The sequence below is a fragment of the Anomaloglossus baeobatrachus genome, chromosome 5 (genome assembly GCF_048569485.1).
Source record: "Anomaloglossus baeobatrachus isolate aAnoBae1 chromosome 5, aAnoBae1.hap1, whole genome shotgun sequence".
Lineage (NCBI taxonomy): Eukaryota > Metazoa > Chordata > Amphibia > Anura > Aromobatidae > Anomaloglossus > Anomaloglossus baeobatrachus.
The window spans coordinates 277,411,426-277,421,653 of NC_134357.1; positions in this window are offsets into that span (position 1 = coordinate 277,411,426).

Sequence of the window (10,228 nt, forward strand, 5' to 3'; positions counted from 1 at the left end):
TATTGTACAGTTATAATCTAATCACCTCAGGTATTATCCTGAGCAGTCTGCCCTATTCAACATCCTGATCTATCAGTTTAAGGGAAAACTTGGTGGCAGGTTCCCTTTAACGTCAGAATAAGGCTAGTTTCACACTTTAGTTGTTTTCCTTCAGTCGCAATCCGCCATTTTGGAAAACAGCCGAATCCATTAACGGATTTCGCTGCTTCCCATAGACTTGTATGGACGACGAATTGCAAGTGATGGTCCTGCGTTGCTTCCGCCGGGCGGAAGGAACACAGCATGTAATGTTTTTTTGAGCAGGGAAATCCGTAGGATTTCGCTGCGCATGCTCTCTCTGGCTCCCTGCACACGTAACCAGAGTACACATCGGGTTACTAAGCAAAGCGCTTTGCTTAGTTACCCGATATTTACCCTAGCTGCGTGTGCAAGGAGCTAGCGCTAAGCGATGAACGCTGGTAACCAAGGTAAATATCGGGTAACCAAGCAAAGTGCTTTGCTTAGTTACCCGATATTTATCCTTTCTACGTGTGCAGGGAGCCCGACACTTCCCCGCTCAGCTCCGCCCACACACACACACACACACACCTGTCCCCAGCCATGCAGTCCCCGGCACTGACGTCCTCGGCGCCCGCACTCCGCCCCCCCCGCACACATTCTCGGCGGCCGAACGATAGAGCTGATCACCCGGCGGCTGGCTGCTGTGAACGATCAGCTGATCACCCGGCGGCCGGCTGCTGTGAACAATCAGCTGATCACCCGGTGGCCGGCTGCTGTGAACGATCAGCTGGCGGCCGGCTGCTATGAGCGATCAGCTGATCACCCGGCAGCCGGGTGCTGTGAGCGATCAGCTGATCACTCGGCAGCCGGGTGATCAGCTGATCGTTCACAATAGTCTGCCGCCGGTAAAAAAAAAAAAAAAAGAAGCAGATTCCGTTGTTTTGTACGATCCGTTGCATCCGTTGTGCCACTATATGCAACACATACGTTGCATGCGTCACACAACGCAATGCAACGGATGCCGTTCAACGCAAGTGTGAAACTAGCCTAAGGGGCACTGCTATACTCACTGCAGTCCCTAAGCTCTGTGTAGCGTCTTTGCCTTAAGGTGCTGCTGCAGCCAGGAGATCTGGAGTCTCCCTGGCCTCCGGTCTTTATTGCTGGGTAGATTAGAACCCTCACAATCTCGGACGCTGGTGTACGGTAATCAGCGCTGTTCCTCGGGGATGAACCGATCTGGCTCCACCTCCCCGGTCACTCCTCTTTTGCCTCACTTCTGGATCCCTCAGTCTGTCACACAGCTCTTTCCATTTTGATGTCTTCCCTCTCCTCGCTCTGGATTTAAAGAGGACTTCACCTGAACTCTGCTTGTAGAGCTCCCCCTACAGGCTTGGAGTGGAAGTATTGTTTGTGGGATACCTGATGTGGATGGAGATCCTTCCCTGCCCCAGGTGCAGGTATATTTGTAGCAACTGAACCCTGGGGTGCCACAATTGCGTCATTGTAGACTTTCATCTCAAACCTGGACAAGCCATTTAATTATAAAATTAAACAGTGTAGTATCCTCAGTTCTAACTGTGTAATATATTCCATCAGAATTCAGCTCTTACTCATTCCAGCAGTCATCACATGGCTGCTCACCTCCTATGTGATTTTCATACTTGCATGTGACAACTTTCCTTCCGACATTTCTCATTCAACATGAGAATTATTAAGTTCAGCTCATCATCACGTGACTGTAAGTGTGCAAATCACATATGAATGATTGGTCACACGATGACCACCCAAACCGCTTGCCCCGGTTGCCAGAAAGCCTAGATACACCTCTGGGTAGGAGAGAAGTTGGTGCAATAGACATACAAGGGGATGGGCAGAGAAGGAGCAGATCCGTTATTCTAATGCAGGATAATATACGAGGGGCGATCCAAAAGTAATGATAATCAATAATAAACACAATAAATATACTGAAAAAAAAAATAAATTTTCTACATAGTCTCCTAACAAATCTATACATTTAGTCCATCTCTTTTCTAAACTTAGAATTCCCTTTGAAAAAAATTCTTGATCTTGACCCTCAAAAAACCCCCCAACAGCGGTTATCACGGTGCTATTGTCGTAAAATTTCTTGCCCCGGAGGTGTTCCTTGAGGTGAGGAAAGGCAAAGAAGTCACTGAGGGCTAGATCTGGTGAATAGGGGGGGGTGTTCCACCAGTTCATAGCCCGCTTCTTGAATGGTTGCCATGGCAACTGCAGCTTTGTAAGCCGGCGCGTTATCTTGGTGAAACAGCACTCCAGCCCGCAGTTTGCCACGCCTTTTCTCCTTGATAGCCTCCTGCAATCTTCTTATTTGTTCTGCATAGTAGGAGCCCGTAATAGTGGCTCCCTTCTCCAAATAGTCCACCATAATAATTCCTTCAGCGTCCCAAAAAACGGACGCCATAACCTTCCCTGCTGAGATTGACACTTTGAATTTCTTCGGCGTCGGTTCGTCGGCTCGTTTCCATGTCATCGATTGCTGTTTAGTTTCGGGATCAAAGTGATGGATCCAGGTCTCATCCATGGTCAAAAAACGTGACAAAAAATTCTCCTTGTCTGCTTGGAACTTTCGAGATTTGCTATTGAAATGTCAACTAGTTTCTTCTTTTGCGCGTCGGTTAACATTTTTGGCACCCAACGCGCGGAGACCTTTCTCATATGCAATTATTTTGCAAGGATTCTTGGAATACTGCCATATGAGATCCCTGTGACCTCGGCTACATGCCTGATAGTCACTCTTCGATCTGCCAATACAACTTCAACTTTTTTCACGTTTTCTTCATTGAGGGACGTGGATGGGCGTCCTTCACGATGTTCATCTTCCGTCGATCTTCTTCCCAGCTTAAATTCCTTGGCCCAGCGTGCAACTGTGGAATATGGAGGAGAATAGTCCCCCAATGTTTCCACCAAGTCGCTGTGTATGTCTTTGGTAGTCATTTTTTTCAAGCAGAGGTATTTGATGACAGCTCTGAGCTCGTTTTTTTCCATTTTGATGTTCACTCCTCAGCAGTTCACATTCAAATGAATGTAGCTCCCGGGAATTGTGGCCTATTTAAGTGATTTTTTTTTTCCTGGACTAGTGGGTACCTAAGAGAGAAAAAAACATTTTATTTTAATTTCTGTGTGCAATAGAAATAACCGATTATCATTACTTTTGGATCACCCCTCGTAGAGGAATATGTAACAGCTTTATAGAATTAAGAATGTAATGGGCACAATGCAGGTGACTGCAGTTCTGCTAAGGCTAGTTTCACACTTGCGTTGGACGGCTTCCGTAGCATTGCGTTGTGTGACGGATGCAACGAATGCAACGAGAGCTGATCGCTCTCAATTGCCGGCGGCCGGGCGCTCAGTTGAGTGCTCTCACTTGCCGCGGCCGGGCGCCCAGCTGAACGTTCGGCCACCGCAAGACAAAATAAAGTTTGTGATTTAAAAAAAAAAAAAAGAGCATGCGCAGTGAAATCCTGAGGATTCCGCTGCTCAAAAAAAGTTACATGTTGCGTTCCTCCCGCTGGGCGGAAGCAACGGAGCGTCGCCCAGTGGAAGCAACGCAGGTCCTTTTGGCACAATCCGTCATCCATACAAGTCTATGGGAAACAGCGGAATCCGTTAACGGATTCTGCTGTTTTCCAAAAGGGCGGATTGTAACGGAAGGAAAACAACGCAAGTGTGAAAGTACCCTAAGGCTAGGTTCACACTTCCGTTGTTTAAAATCCGTCAGGTCCGTCAGCAACGGATCAGTCGTTTTTAAGGCTAAGTTCACACTTCCGTTGTTTAAAATCCGTCAGGTCCGTCAGCAACGGATCAGTCGTTTTTAAGGCTAAGTTCACACTTCCGTTGTTTTGCATCAGTCACATGCGTTGCTTGACGCATGTGACTGATGCGTTGTACAATGGATGACAACGTGACAAAGAAAAGAATTTCTTTGACGGACTACGTTGTGTGCGGGGGGCGGAGTTCGGGGGGCGGAGCTGAGGACGTCAGTGCCGCGGTCTGCATGGCTGGGGACAGGTGAGTGAGTGAGTGTGTATGTGTATGTGTGTGTGTGTGTGTGTGCGTCCACATGCGGAGTGCGGGAGGGGGCGGAGCGCGAGGGGGCGGAGCCGAGCGGGGCCGTGGAGCTGAGGACGTCAGTGCCGCGGGGACTGCAGGGCTGGGGACAAGTGAGTGAGTGTGTGTGAGTGTGTGTGTGAGTGTGAGTGTGTGTGTACACATGCGGAGTGCGGGAAGGGGCGGAGCCGAGTGGTGAAGTGTCGGCCTCCTTGCACACTGTATCCAGGGTAAATATCGGGTAACTAAAAGCAAAGCACTTTTTGCTTGGTTACCCGATATTTATCTTGGATACCAGCTTAGCGCGGGCTCCCTGCACCCGTAACCACTGTAAATATTGGGTAACTAACCAAAGCGCATTACTTGGTTACCCGATGTTTATCCTGGTTACGGGGGCGGGGAGCCAGAGAGCGCATGCGCAGCAAAATCCTACGGATCGCGCTGCTCAAAAAACGTTACAGGCTGCGTTGCTCCCGCCCGGCGGTAAGTTAAAAAACGACTGACCGCGACGCAGCGGATGCAACGCAGCATCATCAGTCACAATCCGTCACTAATAGAAGCCTATGGGGAAAAACAGGATTCCTGCAAAATATTTTGCAGGATACCGTAATTGCTCAAGTCGACGGATTGTGACTGATGCAAAACAACGGAAGTGTGAACTTAGCCTAAGTTGTCAACTGATGCAGCGGATGTGTTTTTCACAGGATTCCTTTCACAGGAATCCTGTGAAAAAACTGATCCGTTGCATCCGCTGTGCGTTCGTTTTTTGACGGATCAGTCATGATTTGTTTGTGTTTGGGACAGCCCAGTGGGTGTGCCAAACCTGCTGGGCATGCTCAGTAGAGCATGATGGAATCCAGCGCTGGATTCCGTCGTAAGACTGATTACGACGGAATCCAGCACCATAGACATACATTACAAGCGTGACAGACTGCGGCGGATTCCTGCGCGGTGCGTCAATTTTGACGGCCAGAAAAACGTTACATTCTGCGTTGCTCCCCGCCCAGCAGTCAGTCAAAAAACGACTGACCGCGACGCAGCAGATGCAACGCAAGGTCATCAGTCACGATTCACCACTAATACAAGTCTATGCGACACAACGAAATCCGCTAAACGGATAGCGTTGTTTACCAGAGCGGCGTATTGTGACTGATACATTTTAACGGAAATGTGAACCTAGCCTAAGGCTGCTTTCACACATCAGTTTTTTTGCATCAGGCACAATCCGGCTCATAAACCTATGCAACGGATGTGGCGAAAAAAACCTGATCCGTTGCATATGTTTTTCCATGCGACCCGTCCATTTTTTGAACGGATGCGGCTTGATACTGAGCCGGATGCGTTTTTTGCCGCAGGACGCCACATCCGACGTCCATAGGCTTGCATTGTAAATCACGCCGCAGCGTTTTTTCGCCGCAGACAAAAACCGCTGCATGCAACGTTTCATCCGGCCGCCGCATCGGCTAAATATGCTGCATCCGGCAAAAAACGGACGCAACGCAAGGCCATGCGGCACAATCTGGCGCTAATGCAAGTCTGAGGAAAAAACGCATCCGGCGGCAAAAAAAAAACGGATGCGTTTTTTCTGCAAAGCGCCGGATTGTGCCTGATTGCAAAAAACTGTTGTGTGAATGCAGCCTAAGGTTGAAGTGACAAGAAGTTCCTGGATGGCTTCCGTGACACTGAGCCATCACTGAGACTCAGGCTACGCAGAGCAGTGCAGAATCAGAGTTCGGGCTATGAGGGTGGAGCGGGCTGACAGAGGCGTATTCAGTGGGCAGGGTTTAGCTCTGGCCATGAAGTAATGAAACAAAAAGGGTACAGGAAGTTGCCTAATCATGAAAAGCAACATGTAAATAGCCAGCACAGAAGCAAGGAAGCAAAGGTAGAACAAAACACAAAACCACAGAGGCTTTTCCATTACAATCCAGCACTGATTAGCATATAAAAAAAAATTGAGTTTTGGGGTCGGACAAAGCCTTTAAAAAGGAACCGGTCACCAGATTTGTCCCCTATAAGCTACGGCTACCACCAGTAAGCTCTTATATACAGCATTCTAGAATGCTGTATATAAGGCTAGTTTCACACTTGCGCTATTTTGACGCAAACGGAATCAGTCACTTATGTAGTACAGTTCATTTATTTACAGTGGAAGCACGACATCGTGTGGACACAAGCGCCATAGTAATGTGCTTCCACTGTAAATAAATGAACTGTACTACATTAGTGACGGATTCAGTTTGCGTCAAAATAGCGCAAGTGTGAGTGGGCCCTAAGTGCCCAAGCCAATCTGTGTAACAGAAAACACACCTTATATTATACTCACCTGCGGGGAAGTCCAATCCGATGGGCGTCGCTGGTCTCAGTCTGGTGCCTCCTATCTTCTTGCGACCACCGTCCTCCTTGCTTTGTGTGAATGAAATGTCCTACATCATCCACACAGTGTCCTCCATTGCGCTCCTGCTCACACGCACTTCCATCTGCCCTGCTGCGGGCAGAACAAAGTACTGTAATGTGCAGGGGCAAGGAAAGGTCAAACCACCCGCGCATGCATAGTACAATACTTTGATCTGCTGTCACACGGAGTTTTGCACAGACTTCTCATGGTGGCATTGGACTTTGTTCAGATTGCAGATTCTGACATTCTGCCTAATGGTTTCTCAGGTGTCTGGGATTAACACAAGAAGACTCCGGTATTGACATGCTGTGTTCCGATTCATAGGCAGGCTAGCAAGAGTTAATCTCTGTTCGTCTGCTTGCTCCGTTAATTACATGTTGTGGGGAGACCTATCACATCTGCTCCCCTCCTATTTATACTGTTGGACACCATTCTACCTATTCCAGCTATAGTTTATTCTGTGTTGGTCTGTGAGGTGTGGTGTCCCAGACTTTCTCTGGTGAAAGTTGTGTTTAATGATGCTTTTTGCTTGAAGCAGTTGTGGAGTGTATCCCTTTTTTGTACTTACTTCCTGCACCTGGTTACCTCCTGAAATATCCTGTGTTTGAGTTTTGGTTTTTCCCTTGTCTGTCTTTTTCTGTGGTTTCAACACACTCGTGTCCCGTCCCTCCCTAGGGTGGTGGAATTAAATCAGGACTGGTCAGGAGCAGGGCCAGGAAGGAGACTCAGGCCTCTCTACCATTAGGAGTATCCCTGATAATAGGGATAGTAGAGAGACATCTTAGGAGCCCTAGTTCCAGCTATCCCAAAGTCATTGTGACATCTGCCCTCAGCAAGGCAGAGAGAAGTGCGCATGCGCAGCATTGCAATGGAGGACTCTGTGTGGATGATGTAGGATGTGTCATCCACATGAAGCAAAGAAAGAGGACGGCGATCGAAAGAAGATAGGACGTGCCAAACCAAGAACATTGACGCCCATCGGACCGGACCGCTCCACAGGTGAGTATAATGAGGGGTGTGTTATTTACGTTATACAGATCGGCCTGGGCACTTACTGTATATATAGCATTCTAGTGGTGACCGCAACTTCTAGGGGAAAAATCTGATGACAGGTTCCCTTTAAGGCAGAAAGACCCACAAACAAGCAACAAGTGAAGTCTGCTGCAGCAAAGGCCTGGCAAAGCCTCACAAAAGAGGAAACCCAGAGTTTGGTAACATCCATGGCTTCCAGATTTCAGGCAGTCTTTGCCTGCAATCAGGGCGGATTAAGGCTGGAAACACATCTATGCGAGTAAAATCGGTCCGAGTTGGCTGAAAAAAACTCGGCTGATTTTAGTTCACGTTAGGTCCGAGTGCAACGCAAGTGCGATGCTTTTTCTGAATAAATTAATGATTTTACTAGCGTGTGTAATGCGTATTTTTTACTATGTCATCTGCCATTCAGCTCTGCTACATGGCCGCTGACAGCAGACACAGACAGCCATGTAGCAGAGCTGAATGGCAGATGACAGCAGACACAGACAGAGCCGCACGATCAGAATGAACTCGGGTTAACTTCACCCGACTTCATTGTCATGCTGCGGCTCTGTCTGTGCCGCGTCCTGATTAGCGGTCACCAGTGAAGGACTCACCGGTGACCGCTAATCCCCTGAGTGACTGAAGTTAGCAACCCTCTCTCATACTCACCGATCCCCGGCGCGGCGCTGCACGGCATTCACACTGCTGCGGCGGCTTTTACTATTTTGAAAAAGCCGGCCGCTCATTAAACAATCTCGTATTCCCTGCCTTACCCGCCCACATGTGCCTATGATTGGTTGCAGTGAGACACGCCCCCACGCTGAGTGACAGGTGTCTCACTGCACCCAATCACAGCAGCCGGTGGGCGTGTCTATACTGTGCAGTGAAATAATTAAATAATTAAAAAAAACGGCGTGCGGTCCCCCCAATTTCAATACCAGCCAGATAAAGCCATACGGCTGAAGGCTGGTATTCTCAGGATGGGGAGCTCCACGTTATGGGGAACCCCCCAGCCTAACAATATCAGCCAGCAGCCGCCCAGAATTGCCGCATACATTAGATGCGACAGTTCTGGGACTGTACCCGGCTCTTCCCGATTTGCCCTGGTGCGTTGGCAAATCGGTGTAATAAGGAGTTAATGGCAGCCCATAGCTGCCACTAAATCCTAGATTAATCATATCAGGCGTCTCCACGAGATACCTTCCATGATTAATCTGTAAGTTACAGTAAACACACACACACACACACACCTGAAAAATCCTTTATTAGAAATAAAAAACACTAACAAATTCCCTGGTTCAACAATTTAATAAGCCCCAAAAAGCCCTCCATATCCGGCGTAATCCAGGATGGTCCAGCGTCGCTTCCAGCTCTGCTGCATGAAGGTGAAAGGAGCTGCAGAAGACACCGCCGCTCCTGTCAGCTCCATGCAGCAACTGAGGTGAGTATCGCGATCAGCTGAGCTGTCACTGAGCTTACCCACTGTCACTGTTGGAGGCTGCCGGTGGGAGGGTCTATATTGTGCAGGAAATTAAATAAATAATTAAAAAAAAACGGCGTGCGGTCCCACCCCCAATTTTCATACCAGCCAGGGTAAAGCCATACAGCTGGAGGCTGGTATTGTCAGGATGGGGAGCCCCACGTTATAGGGAGCCCCCCACCCTAACAATATCAGCCAGCAGCCGCCTGGAATTGCCGCATCCATTAGATGCGACAGTCCCGGGACTGTACCCGGCTCATCCCGAATTGCCCTGGTACAGTGGCAATCGAGGTAATAAGGAGTTAATGGCAGCAGCCCAGAGCTGCCACTAAGTCCTAGGTTAACCATGGCAGGCGTCTCCCTGAGATACCTTCCATGATTAACCTGTAAGTTAAAGAAAAAAAAGACATACACCCAAAAATCCTTTATTTGAAATAAATGACAAAACCCCCCCACTCTTTCACTACTTTAAGTCCCAAAATACCCCTTCATGTCCGACGTAATCCACAGAGGTCCCAAGACGCTTTCAGCTCTGCTATATCAGAAGCTGACAGAGCGGTCACAGACCACGACCGCTCTCTGTGAGCTCCCCGCAGTGACTGAAGTTAGTCGCGCTATCAGTGATGACGTCACTCAGCTTACCGGCGGCCACAGATCTCAGGTGGAGGACTTTAGCTGTGGCCGCGGGTTACCTCAGTAACAGCAGCTCTGATAAGTGATCTGCGCTAAGTCACTCACTGGATTTGCGGTCACCGGTGAGACCTTCACCGGTGACCGAAAATCAGGGGCCATGCCACACAGACAGAGCCGCGGGATGACAATGAAGTGAAATTCATCAAACTTCATTCTGATCGCGCGGCTCTGTCTGTGTCTGCTGTCAGCGGCCATTCACCTCTTCTACATGGCTCTGCCTGTATCTGCTGTCAGCGGCCATGTAGCAGAGCTGAATGGCAGATGACGTAGCTGCTGAGAATAAAAACGGATCCCATACGCTTCAAACAAGCATTGCACATGGACTGTAATTATGTGAAACATTCCAGGATTGCAGTGCAGTGGCATTGCAAACTGATCATAACGTGAACAAAGCTCATGCAACTTTATAGCATGTGACTCGCACCAAATTTACACGCATAAGTGTGTTTCCAGCCTAACACAAACAAAACTCTCTCTCTGATTAAGGCTGCTTTCACTCTAGGTTTTTAACACAAAAAACTCTCTCTGATTAAGGCTGCCTTCACACTAGACTT